The sequence below is a fragment of the Mastigoproctus giganteus genome, chromosome 7 (assembly GCF_048544385.1).
Source record: "Mastigoproctus giganteus isolate SK-2022 chromosome 7, ASM4854438v1, whole genome shotgun sequence".
NCBI lineage: Eukaryota > Metazoa > Arthropoda > Arachnida > Uropygi > Thelyphonidae > Mastigoproctus > Mastigoproctus giganteus.
The window spans coordinates 222,846,483-222,861,194 of record NC_143581.1 but is presented as its reverse complement, the minus strand read 5'-3'; the positions used below and the strand labels follow the sequence as shown (position 1 = coordinate 222,861,194).

The window sequence follows — 14,712 nt, the reverse complement described above, 5'->3', positions numbered from 1 at the left end:
CTGCTTCCCATATGTAGTACTTTACATTTGTCAATGTTAAACTTCATTTGCCACCTCTCAGCCGATCCGCTCAACTAGACCTGAACAGTTTGGTGTGTAGTTTCATCCTGTACATTGTCATATACCGGTCTCTACCTTGATTACTTCGCAGTATGAAGGCCTCCGTAGCCGAGTGGACAGGAGCGGGAGTACAGTAGCACGCGCTCTTTGAGTAGACCGGGGTTCAAGCCCCTGACTGCTGAATACGGTCGATCTGCCAACCAGCACTGGACCAGCGTGGCAGATTATGGTCCATTTCCCTCAGCATGAATTGTTGAGGAGGCTTCCATCCTGCAGTGGGTTGTAATGGCTGCACTTTACTTTATGCTGACATGATGAACGTATTCATTTTGTTGCTCCACTTCATGCATTGGCTTTATCACAGGGGCACAGGAAGCACTTCCATTTGGTAAGGCTGGATTGTCTTACTCTTCCTTGTGGTAGCCATATGGGTACTAACACCACTTGTTACTGCCTTATTCGGAAGACATTCTCCGACTTTTCCAAGTGACTTTAAACTGCGTCACACTCGACGCAGGATTTCTACTTGTCATCCAGCTATGGCAGTGTATCTGTTTGGCTTTTTGGCATTCCGTGGTGGGTGGCTGGTAGTTAATGGGAGGAACACCAGATGGCACCAGTCCCTTCCTTAGCCTTCACTTCTACCTTGGGAGAGGGAGTCCGATGAAGCGACTTTCGCGTTTTTTTGTTTTTTTTCCCGCGGCGGGATTCGAGCTCGGGTCATCACATTGGTCGTCCTGCGACATAACCACTGGACTAATCGTGCTTTTTTTTATTATTAGCAGTAGTAGTGTAGTCTGCGCGGATAGCACAGTGGTATCGTTACCGTCCTCCCCACATTGGGCGTTTCGTCCAGCAAAACAGAAAAATCGACCATAGAACACATGCAATTAACAGACATAAGACACAGCACGACAGATGAATTTAATTATTCGGGTGGCCTAAAAATAATAATAGTCAAGAAGGAGTAGTAGCGTGTCTGCGCAAGTAGCACAGTGGTATCGCCATCGTCCTCCCCACACCGGGTGGAAAAGGCCCGGGTTCGAATTTATTATATATGTAACAAATATAACTATATATTATAAGTATACTATTGTATTTTTTAATATTCTCTAGTTTCATTTATTTCGTTTGTTTTTTTTAGAAATAATAATGATATATACGTACTTTTATATAACGTTTACTATGCACGTATAAAAGAAAAAAGTGGGCTGTTATGCTTTTAACGCGAGGAACTTTAATGGGCTTTTTCACTCCGTGGCTGAGTTAGTCGGTCTCAGGCGTAGATAGCGATGTCCCCCCCCCAGAAACTGAAGTGTTTTCGTCCATCAAAACAGGCAAATCGACCAGAGAACACACGCAATTTACAGGCAAAACACATATATATATATATATATATATATATATATATATATATATATATATATATATTAGAAATAATGGGTGGCCCTAATATAATAGTTTCAGTAGTAGGAAAACCAACAAATCTTTTCCGATAACTGCTCACTTTTACATGACTCGTTTGTCAATTAATTGTTCTGACTTTTAATTTTGTTCACTGAGGTTATAATTTCGTGTGTTTCCAGTTCTTCCTTTCTCTCCTTCCCCCGGTAAAAGGGAAAACAGCAATTCGGAAATATGCTTACCGATGGCCTTCATACTAAGCCGTGTTTTCTAGTTTAAATTAAAATAACAATGCCAATTATTAATTTAAATGAAATAAATATTTATTATATATGTAACAAATAACTATATATTATAACTATGCTATTGTAATTTTTAATATTCTCTAGTTTCATTTATTTCGTTTTTTTTTTACGTACTTTTATATAACGTTTACTATATGCACGTATAAAAAAAAAAATGGGCTGTTATGCTTTTAACGCCAAGGCAGAGAGAGTTTTGGCACCGGTCCATTAATAATTATGAGAAAAGGTGGGCGATACAAAAATACCATTGTAGGGTCTTGTCTGCAGAAAAAAGTATGTCAAAAAGGGAACGTCAACAAGAGGAGTTCGGTTAAATAGTTTTGAGAAGAGGAAATACCCCCTCCCCCAAAGTTATTTAGAAAGAAAACATGTATTTATACTAAGAACAATTTGCCTATTCTAAGTGGAGAAACATTCACTTTGCCTAAAGATAAAAAAAAAAAAAATGCTTTTTACAAAAACATATAAACAAAGAAGTGATTTTTTTTACTGAAGTTAACAAGATCCATCCTCTCCAGAGAAGAGTTACGTTTACGTTACCCATGTGGGACAGAAAAGTTCTTTAGACGAACCTGAGTAATTCCAAAAGACGTCAGGTACTAAACGTAGTGAATCATACCTTAAGACAATTTGAGAGAACATTTTAGTCTCCTTATTTTACTCAATGCAGTAGAGTAAGTAGAGATAAATAAAAAATTTAAAAAAAAAAAACGTGGGAAGGGGAAAGAGACTTTAAGACAAGAATTTAGCTGTCACAGGGATCTAACTGTCAATACAGTAATAACAGTTTAATATAAACTGCTTATTGTGGATATTAATGTTCTGAAGTATTAGTAGCTTCGGTTTGTGATTAAGAATAAAGCACCAAGGCAATAAATGCCAATGGGACTTAATAAATTACCCGCACTAATTTAACCATTTTAATTGTTGAAAACAATGAGTAAAGGGCTCATTTCAATACTATTATCTTTCTGTACATTAAAATAATTTTCCTTCTAGTGATATTTATTCAGCCAATGGGAGAAGAGGGATGCAGGTTAGGTGGTAAAAAAAAGGTAAAGTGCAGCCATTATCAACCCACTGCAGGATGGAAGCCTCCTCAACAATTCATGCTGAGGGAAAATGGACCATAACCTGCCACGCTGGTCTAGTGCGGGTTGGCAGATCGACCATATTCAGCAGTCAGGGGCTTGAACCTCGGTCTACTCAAGGAGCCAATGCTACTACACCCCCGCTCCTGCCCACTCGGGTACGTGGTAATACGTAACAAATACTAAAATACGTAACAGAAGCTTGCTTTACTGTGGTAAAACAAGCTTCTGTTTAAGCGTGATCATGGTAGATAAACCTCATGCACGCGCTTTGTTTATCTAGCATGACCACGAGGTACCATTCTTGATTTCAATATGTAACGTATTGATGTATTCATATCTAAAGAAGAGACACACACACAGTGTCGAAAGCTTCTGTAAGTATTTTATTTTATTTTATCAAAAGAAGCGAGAGCAGCGAGCAGGGGACGAAGCCCCCTAGTTATTATTAAATTTGTTATTATTATAATTTTATAAAAATATTGTTTATCTTCATAATAATATCATTTAATAATTATATTGTTAAAAAAGATTAATTAAAAATTTCTTACCAGAAAAAGAGCAAGGGGTAGGGAATAACAGATTGCATGACAGAACAAATCCCGAAGCAAATACAAAATAACAATGATTAATTAAAGTGGAAAATACAGATTAACTGAATTTAGTTTCGAACCAAGGCTCGGAATGGACGCTGGAAAGCCATCCTGGTTCATCATACTCATTGATATATCATCTATACACATTAATCTGCACACATACCCTGACGTACATTCTGTTTCGTAAAATTTCCAGTTTCAGTCCTGAACAGAACACTCTGTTTTGGTGTATTAATAATATTGTGCTGACAACTTTCACAATGCCATTTAGTGGAATTAATTAAATATTCTTATCAAACTTGCGTTAATAGATATATTGATTATTATTATTTTATTTATTTATTTTTCTGTACTGGAGCAGTTTACAAATAAGCAGATTAACTTACATAATCTATAACTATATTGAAGATCGTTTTTTTCTCCCTTTTTTTAATTAATTTTTTTATTCGATTAAATAACAAAGACAGCAGTTGTGCATTTCTTTTCTTTTATTTTTTGATATATAAAAGAACTCAGTAATATATAACATACGTAGTTTCTATTTTTTTTTTCTTCTACATATTCATTTGCAACTCGTATACTGTCCAGAAAGTTCTCGGAGATCACAATTATGTACGTTAAGCACGCATCATCTGGAAGTGCACTACATCGAGACAGCCTTGGACGTTGACGTCCTACAACCACATACCCACACAAGGAGGGCTCCACACATTGCTGATAACCATGACAGTTAAAAAAGTTACTGCAAGTACTTCGCATCGACCAATAGCATCTTTACTCTCGTAACAGCCTTTGCAGGGATCTTTAAAGCAACTAAAAGCAATCAACAGAGCAGTGCGGATATCTCTCGAGGTAAGGCTGTTACTTTCTCTTCTCCTTCAGAGTAAATAAGGAATTAGGCTTTCTGTTTAGTTTTTACAATATTTCATTCTTAGTGCGTTAGAGATAGTGAATTTTATTATTGGTCATGTAATAAATACAGTATTTATACTGTTATAAATACTGTTTATAAAATTTACTAGGGAGAACGTCAGTTTAGAAAATCTGAAATGCACAGTCAAATATTGAAGATTTTTTTTTTTTGTATATTTTTAACATAAGATTAGTGTCGTATTTCTATTAGCCATACCCGCAGTTAACAGCATACTGCGACAAACTATTCAATAATTATAGGAAACTTCTGAATATAATTCTGATTTAATTTTTATTAATAAATTCACGCTGTAACAGAGAGCTGTTCCACAAGCCGAGTCTAAATTCTTATTTTAGTGCACAGTAGACTTCTGGGGAAACCTGCACATAAGTAATTTAATCAGGTAGCCAAAATAAGTAATTATTTCTCCCAAAGGGGATGCATTGCTTTTTTTTTTTTTTTTTTTTAATGAAAAAAACTTTGTGCAAGAATAGAAGGCGAATTGTTAGGACAAATGATACTGCTTAGTTGACCACCAACATTGAATTGTACCTTTGAAAGCGAACAACGCCAAGCAGGTCATCTTAGATTCTAGGACTGGATCCAAGATAAAAAGTTGTTTGTTCAATAAAGGGGGAAAGTGTAGGTCAAAAGTTTTTTGACCTACACTTTCCCACTGTCGTATTGATAGAGAGAGTACACACAGAAAAGATTGGAGAGGAGATGTTGCTCATCGAAAAATATTAAGAGAACATACGAAGAGTGATGCTACAATAATAAACACAGTAAACAGATAAGAAAACTGTAATAAAAAATACAGGAAAATATTAAAATATGACAATAAAAAATAATAAATTGAAGCAAAATATGGAAATACAAAAGGAAATCGGAAGTTGTTGTTGTAGGAGCATCAGCGACTAAGGCCATATTGCTACATATATACTGTTTATAAATTGTGTGTTCTGTGGTCGATTTTCTGTTTGCTGGACGAAAAACCAGAGTTTCCGGGAGGAAAAAATCGCTTGAGACCAACTAATTCAGCCACGTTGTGAAAAAGGCCCATAAAAATTCCCCACGTCATCGACGGGACTCGAGTCTTTGTGGGGAGGATGGCGATTCTCCCAACTGTGCTACGTACGAGGACAAATTGAGAGCAGAGTTGAATAAAAACTTATTCCACCAGAAACGATTTATAAACCTGGGGAGGTGAGGATTATTTTCATATTCCCACCATGGGGGGTACACGTTAACTCCAGGGATTAGCAGCTGACCTAGGGTGAGCATGAAGAAGATAAAGCAAAAAGGAATAGAGAAAGAGAAAATGGAGGGATGATTGGGCACATCTCCTTTTCCTCTTCCGTTATTCCTTATTGACTGCCTATAGGATAATATCATTATTCTATTACAGTCAAGACAATAGAATAATGATTAGAACGGAAGAAAACATATAGAACCTGAGAAAGGAAGAAACAGATGATTTAATGGAAGTATAGTTTAGAGAGGTAATGTGAAAAAAAAAAAAAGAAAAACCGGTTGGAATTAAACTATAACAAAGAAGTGAAGTATATCTCGCGGTGTGTGTGTGTGTGTGAAAAAGAGGCGGAGGGGGACTATATGACAAGCCCAGAGATGACATTAAGGACGCTGTTTGGAATTCCTCTTGGCATCAGCGTCGTTTAAAAAGAAGTTTGTCAATTGTGGCGCCAGCTCTTGGCTAGCCTAAGTGATTGACTGAATGGAGAATTTTTGAACATTCGACTACTCTGGTCGCACTGGGCCAGTTCATATGGTTTATCGGGTATTATTTCTGTATAGTTTTTCTTTTTTATATATATAAATGCACTATGAGAACGTTTTTCCCTCTTCTTCTGTCTTTTATTTATCTATTATTATATAGATAATTTCCCATCTTTTTTTTCTCCCTCTCTTCTTCTTTTTTGTTTCTCTCTTCATATTTTTATTTTATTATTTTTTAATTTTTTTTTTACTTTCTTCCTCTTCCCTTTTTCCCCCCTTCTTCCTCTATCCTTTTTTTTCTTCATCTCTTATTTCTTTTTATTTTTTTTATTTCTTCCTCTTCCCTTATTTTTCCTCTCTTCCCTTTTTTTACATAATTTTTATTTTATTTATTTATTTTTTTTTATTATAAATACACCACGGGAACTTTTTTTTTTAATTTTATTTTTATTATTTTTTTTCCTTCCTCTGGAGTGGGCCCCCGGAGGAATCTGGTCCACCTTTTGGCAACATCGGGTGGGTCAGTCTCGAATTGAGACACTACGGGCACAATTAGGACTGGCCCACCTTCCCGTGGTGTGGACGAGTATCTAGAATCATCTGTCCAGGTGACTGATGCTTCTGGGTAGCCAAGTGGCCAGACAACAACAGAACAAACACACAATACACACAAAACTGGCCCATTGGTAGTGATACTGTTCTTCACAGAGATACGAGGCGGAGCTGAACCGACGTTCTAGGAGCCGCCCTTTACAAAAACACATGCCCACATTATTTCTGTAGAAATAAGTTCGTGGGCAGATATGCATGTTGGGGTGCTGACAAATCTGGAATAATTCGGGGGGAACATACTAGCCCCACTTGAGATCGGTAAACTGTAACCCCCAACTGAGAGGCTTTAAAGAATTCTTTTAGTATTTGAACCCAAACACTCCCCAAGCTAGAGATAAGTGGCGAACCCTTTTTTACAAATGTAGATTGAATTTAAGGAAGCTCATTAACATGTTTTCTAATTTGTTTTGTGATGCGATTAAACTGATTGATATGATTTAACTGAATATTATCCACAGTGCTGCAGATAAGCCGGTACCGTCCAGTGCTAAATAAACATTTTGTGTTAAGAACTATTAATATGTATAATTAACCACCCTTTTACCATGTGAAGTTTTAATATATATTTTATTAAGCATAGCCTAAACTAATACAGGTAGTTCTCGACTTTACGAGCTAAATCGTTCCTAGTGCCCGCTCGTAGAGCGAAAACTCGTAAAGCGGGAATTAAATTCCATAGACATAATGTTAAAAATAGGGGTTACGTTCTCAACAATGAAATTAGTTAGCTGATTAGTTTATGTTTAACCAATGATTGATTGATCCAAATAAATTAAAACGTGGCCTGTAAAATCAAGCAAATTATAATAATAAAGAAATTATTTATGACTTACAAATTTTAAAGAATGGTTATTCTTCATCATCGACTAAATGCACATTCGTTGATCATTATTGGCTCGGCACTCGTTGGTTTGTTGCACAAAGCGTTGTCTTCTTCAGAAATGCTAAAAGAGGAGCTTGTTTCCAAGATAATTATATTCTTTATAAATTTCAATAGATGCATAAGCATTTTTTAACGGAACGCACAAATTGAAACTAACATGATTTGCGTGGAGTAACAAGTTTACGAAGCTTAAAAAAAAAAAAAAAGAAATGAAGAGAAGATTCTGAAAATTTGTTTTTTACACGATTGAAGATTTCAGTAAAGGGGAAACATACGTAAAAAAACAACAATTCCAGCTATCGGTATTTTCGCAAATTCAATAACATCGAGTTTACTACCCATTTATAATTGCTTGCAGTAACAGAAAAGCCCAATAAAGAGGAAAGTCCAAATTGTTTTTATTGTTTTATGGTCGTGATCTCCAGAAATGTGCTTTAGAAAAATATCACAAAGCCGTTCAAAATTGGTTCTTATAACATATGATAACGATGAAAGTGTAGTGCATTTTAGTGATTTTAATTGGTAACTAATACAATTTACACTATAAATACGACCTTTTAGAGACCACTTATATAGCGAAATTTTCAACTTCCGAGGTCGTGAAACGAATTACCAAAAAACAATGTGTTATTGGGTTCACATTACGATATTTTCACGATACGATGGTGTCTCTGGAACGGATTAATATCATAAAGCGGGATACACTATATTGTATAGCTGTCATATGGTTTGAAATGGGGTATTTATGAATGTTTAACATTCATTTTTTGCAATTAATGTTCATATTTTCGATTTTGTTGATACTTTGAAAAAAAAAAAAAAAAACTCGTAAACTCGGGAACTCGTAAAACGAAAACTCGTAAAGCGAGAACTGCCTGTATATACAATAGTGTGACGTTTCGGGTATCTTACCGATACCCATCATCAGACGATGCTGCTGACCGCCTTCAGACCTGAACTTCAGGTCTGAGGGCGGTCAGCAGCACGGTCAGAAATAGGCAATATGGCCGTACGCCACATTGCTCATTTCCTCTAACCCGTTCATAGTAACAAACATAAAATCCAGTGCTTCAGCTACAATATACGGTATATGGATAGCTATTGTGATGTGCATGAAAAAAAAAAAATAAAATAATAATAAATAAATAAAGACTAACTGCCGGATTTTCATTGGTCCAATTTTAATTAAATTTGGAAAGGCTCGACAAATCCTTCTAACACAGTGAAGCTTAAAATTTCATGAAAATCCATTCACTGGGAATGGAGTTATTATATGCGGACGGCAGTACAATTAAATAATAATTGTCAGATTTCTATTGGTTTAATTTTAATGAAATTTGGAATGGCATGGCAAATCTTTAAAAATCCCAAATATAAAGTTTCATGCAAATCATTCCACTGAAAGTCAAGTTGCTACATGCGGACGGACAGATGAATACAATAGGAGTATTATGAAAGCATGCTAACACGCCTAAAAATTGGTAGAGTAGTGGCAAAAATAAAAATCTACTTTTAGCCCTGTTTATCCATAGTTAATCTACCGAAAAGGTTTTCTATTTCGATTTTTTAGCATTTATCAATAAATTAACTATATTATGTAATTACTCTGTTCGTGAGATATAAAATATTAACGTTGTCACATATCGATTTGGGCATTTACATTTTACATGAAAGCAAACACTGCTGTTTTTTTTTTTTTTTTTCTCCTGATATCAGTATTATATTTAGAATATTATACCATGCCTCCAATTAAAACTTTTTTTTATCTTTCTGAGATCATTTATATTCAGTGTAATCTACTCATTAATGACTTCACGCTACGTTCTGAGATTAAACATTATATCTACATTTGTTTAATAAGCAGTTTAATTAATTGCTTCGGCTATTTAGTTATCACTTTCTGAGATTTCATGAACCTAATGGCTTTGTGAGAAAAGTTTGACACCAAAATTCCGAATGACTGAACAAATTTATGCTAAATGCCACTTTCTAAAGGTTTCTTTAAAAATTTAGACGTCCGAACGTTGTGGATAACTTTCTGATTCTGATTAATCAACCACAAAATGAAAAGGCTTACGCAATTAAGTGTTGCGAAAGCATACTGAAGGAACGCTGAGAGAGAGAGAACATGCAGCCACCCACCACTAAGAACTCTGTTTGTTTAGAGTTCTAAGTTCAGTGTAAAGGTACTTGACTCCTGATATTTTTGTCCCGTTTTCATTGAAAAAGTAAACACAACTGCTTGCAGAGGAAATCTACTTGTAAGTAAATTGTTTAGCTGAGATTTCAATTTATTTCTACAGAAATTGTGAAGATGTGGAAGTTTTTACCAAGGAAATTTTTAATTAAAAGCCTAGTCTCCACATACAGTGTAAATAATCTTTTTTTCCATTTACTTATAAATGGTATTCACAATTTTTTTGATAACAGTACGACACCCTTTCTACGGATGTTAGGCTGCACTTCACAAATGCTTAAATTCTCTATCATCAATTAGCATCTTAAATATAGTTCTGAAGTTATTCTGTGATAACTTTGTTAGTTCTGATGATAGCAAAACTAGGCTCCAGTTTTGTGATATTTAGTTCTCCTAGAAAGATTTGTTCAAGCCATCCCAAATTTCATTAAAATTGGACAAATAGAAATCCGTCAATTATTTAAGGTTTTATTTTGATTTGAACTGAAGCTTCATCGTCAACTCAAATATAAATGACAATTACCAAGTAGTTATCAAAAGCACATTCAGAAGACAAACGTGTCCTTAGGTCGGGCGTGCATACAGGATTTTCTTTGGGTGGTAGGGTGGAGGAAAGGCTGAAGATCAGAACTACTGTTTTTGCCTAGAGAAAATTATCGAGTCTCTTTGGGAGACTGAAGCTTAGTGCTGCCATGCAAACATGGAGCATGGAGGACAAATCGTTTAGATATACACTGGTGTTCAAAGACAATGCATCACCCCTTAAAATTGTAATTGTCGTCCGAATAACGTAAGTATATGGCAATATTTTTTACAGATTACATCAGATAAGATTGACACGCGTAGATGATAACGTAATATTGCATTAGCTCTTACTTTCAGCTATATAAGCACGCTCTTTAATAGTTGCAGTTATTCCTTGCTTGTGTCAGGATGCCGAATTACGTGCAGTTGACGCCATGAAGAACGAGTGCCACTGTTGCTTTACGTGAGGAAGGATATTCTTTCGTCATATTGCTTATAGAGTGTCTTGTAATCAGTCCACAGTGAGTAGATTTCTTTACAAACTCAAGAATACTGGTTCTGCTGATAGGAAAAAAGGAACCGGATGCAAACGACTCTCTACGACAAAACAGGACCGCGTTTTGAAGCGCTTATGCCTTAAAAACCGTAAAGTTTCTTCGTCTGAGCTGAAAAGAGAATGCGAAGAACATACAGGAGTGGTAGCAAGTGCAGTAACAATCAGAAGACGCCTCTTCAAAAATGGACTTGTAGTCCGTCGTCCTAAGAACAAGCCCCTCCTCACACAAAAAATAAAAAAGTCCCGATTAATTTTGTGTAAGGAGCATGTCAAATGGACCCCCGTGCAGTGGAAGTCAAGTTATCTTCTCGGATGAGAAGATATTCAACCTGCATGGCTCTGATGGGAGATTCGCCGTAGACGTGGTGAAGAATACCATCCAGACTGTATGGTGTCTACAGTGAAATTCTCTACAAGCTAAATGATATGGAGGTGCATTTCGTATCGCGTAGTAGGTCAGCTGCAGCTTATAAAAGGTTCCATAAATGCCTGGCTTTGTTGGAAGGCAAATTGCTGCCAAGTAACTGCATCTTTCAGGACGACTCTGCTCCTTGTCATCTGGCGAAAAGTGTAAGTAGGCACTTCTGTAGTTACTTTAGCTTCATTTCTGCATTAGAGGTTCGACAGTAATGTGTTTAAATTTGTTATAGGTGAAAAAATGGTTGGAAGAACGGTCCATTACAACTCTTAGCTGGCCAGGAAATAGCCCGGACCTGAATCCTATAGAGAACTGTTGGCATCGTGTGGAATCTGCAGTTGCCAGAAAGAAACCAAAGACCCTTCGTGAACTTGAGGAAGCCATAATTCGTGTTTGGAACCACGAACTATCAGTTCATTATCTTCGGAAACTGATCTTGCCAATGCCTCGATGGTGTGTTGCTGTCATCAGGGCCAGGGGCAGTATCAACTAAATATTAGTTTGCACCTGGTGAACTTTTCATTTTGTTTTCCATTTAAAATGATAAACTGAAACAAATTGAGGGCTTCTGATAACATTTCAGCCATAATTGTCGTGTCTGCCAAAAACTGTTGTATAAAGGTTGTAAATGCTCATTTTGGAATATTTGGAGAGCACCTGTCAAATATTACTTAGCTTTGCCTTAACTATTAATAAATATCTTTTGTTTATATTTCTATCTGTGATGCTAGTCATTAATGTAACGTACCATCGCGAAAAAGGGTTAGAAATGTGAAATTCCTAGGTGATGCACTTTCTTTGAACACCAGTGTATATAATATAAATTTGAACTGCTTTTGATTTGATTTGCTCTGTACTGTTATTGTGCAGTTTCGATTACAAATATTAATTGTGATGCCTTATTTAGGATGAAAGGCGAGTTCTTACTTAAGGAAAGTAATATATGTACAATTTTTTCTCTCTCTCTGAAATATGGAAATTGGATTTCCATAAGAAATAGGGCTCCCTTCGGGCACGGTTCTGATCGGGTTAAGGTTGCATTTTTCTATCGGACCATTTTTTTGTTATTATTATTTTTACGTCCCCGGGAGTTATTGAAATCAGTATGGGTATGCTGTAGAAGTGAGTGTGTTCATGGGCCGATTTGTATGTGGTGCAGTCTGAAAAATCGGGAATAAATCATGAGGATAAACCCTACTCCCTTCGCCTGACATCGGCTAACTACAGTACATTCTCGATTGAAATTGGAAACTTTAGAAATTCCTCCAGTCTTCGACGGAATTCGAACCCAGACCTCTCCAATAGAGAGATAAGTGGTGAAATTACTATACTGTCACAGAGGACTTCCAATCGATGGACTTTCGAATTTAACCGACGTGTGCTAAAATTTGGACTGGGAAACTGCGCATTTATTTGGGTGCCTACAGGCACCAAAATTTTATATTCCGTCTTGCTTCTTAAGCCAGTTATCATTAGTTCTCGATTAACACTGCAGAATCTTTTACTGTTTGTTAAGGGAAGTTTTGATCATGAAAGTCACTCTGTAAAAAAGAATGTTAGGAGAAGAGAAGCGTGTACGCTCATATTGTATCGATGAGACCAGATTGGCTGGTTAACTCATGAAGATACTCGTGATTACGTTTAGAGTAATAACTCAGGAATTGAATGAAAAGGATATAAAATGTTCATTAGAAAAAAAATAAATAAAAAATTACTGGTAATGCACTTGATATTCTCACTGCAAGAACTGCAGTTTTGTTTTTTTTTAATTTCATTTCTTTATAAATTTAGCAATTATAATGCTATTTTTTTATCTTTTTAAAAACATTCTGGTATATTGATTAGTGCGACTTAGTGACAGGGTGGTTGAGAGAGCAAAAGAAAGTAACGGGGGAGGGAAATGCTACGTGGGACTGTCTCCTTGGAAAATGTGTGGGTACCTTTCCAATAAAACCACACAGTCAAGGTGACTTAGGGCGGAGCTCGTTAAAATATAATTGTTGCTACATCAATATATAAGGATGTTATAATTCCTCCTTTGTCTCTTATTACCCTCCAACTCCTCATCAAGAACAAAAAATGTTTAAATAAATCCATTAACTTTTTATTAGTCTTCCTCTTTATATTACAAAAGAGAACTTTTAAACATATTACGCTAATTTTTTGTGACTTTTTTGTTTATATTTTTTGTGTTAGGCCTAACACTCGCAGCAAGAAGTGTTCCCCTAAAATACATTGTGAATTAGAAACGCACCCTCGCATCGGCATGGGACAGTTTATAATCATGCATGGAGTTGGACGGCGTCCTCAATTTTTTTTTTTTTTTTTAATGAGAACAATGACGAGAGGTATCAGAACCTATAGTACTTAGAACCGTGCATCAGTTGAAGGTTGAGATTCGACTTGAATTTCTGTAGATTGCAAATTTTGACGAAATACGAATCAAGGAAGGTTTTTCCAGAAAACGGCAGTTCAATGAATAAACGAGGAAGATGAAAAGTTGGTTCTGTGAGTTTGAAGTTGGGCAGTAAATGGACGTTGGCGGCACATGTTCGAACTGTTTTTCCTTCCCATGGAGGTATCTATAGAAAATGCATGCAGCAAAAAACAGAACGTCTATGAGACCAGTGGCGTATCCAGGTATCATCGTAAGGGGGAGCATGGCGACCAGGTTTTTGAGTTTTTCTTTTCTTTTTTTTAGAACGCCTCCCGAGTTCATTTTCTTTAATTTAGAATTTTTGGTTAACAGGGAGCATATGCCCTCTCTGCCCATCTCTGAATACGCCCCTGTATGAGACAGAGAATGGAGAGACTCTGTTGGAGATCAGTCATTAATTAACCTAACTGCTCTCTTTTGAATGGAATCTATAAACCTGAAAGAGGTTTTGGAGGCAACGCCCCAGTAGTGGGAACAATATTCCATGGTAGGGCGGATTTGCGATTTGTACAGAGTGAACAGCTGTTTGAAAGAAAAAGTAACGCCGCAAGCGAAAGACAAAAAGTATAGGAGCAGAAGAATCCTTTTTTGTAAGATATAAGACAGGACTCAGTTTTAGAAGCCTTGAAATCAACTAAGGTATCTTTTCCCCATTGGAGAATTACCTGGAGATCAACATTTAAGAAATTGGTAGTGAATATTTGAGAAGTTGAAGCTGTTTGTGAGCAGGACAAGGTTTCTCAAACTGAAAGGTAGAATGCAATGTGTTAACCATCAGCAAAACTATAGATAGGATTTCCGGACAGGACGAATGGAAGAAGGTTTATTAATGTACAAGAGGAAAAGAGGAACAGAAAGAAATGAACCTTGGGGAACACCAGCATTTGTAGAGAAGTTAGAAGAGAGAAATCCATCTACCATCACCCGCAGTGAACAGAAACAAAAAAACGGTTGTCAACCATAAGAGGGAAGCATATT

At 36.2% G+C, this 14,712-nt stretch overlaps 1 protein-coding gene across 1 annotated transcript in view; it reads left to right on the top strand.

Annotated features, from left to right (window-relative positions):
• Positions 1–4,243: 4,243 nt before the first annotated feature.
• Positions 4,244–14,712, top strand: part of LOC150083719 (SPARC-like) — a 119,475-nt gene continuing 109,006 nt past the window's right edge. The window contains exon 1 of the mRNA XM_090378161.1: positions 4,244–4,308. The gene's annotated coding sequence lies outside the window, so the exon portion shown is untranslated. The remainder of the gene's footprint in view (positions 4,309–14,712) is intronic.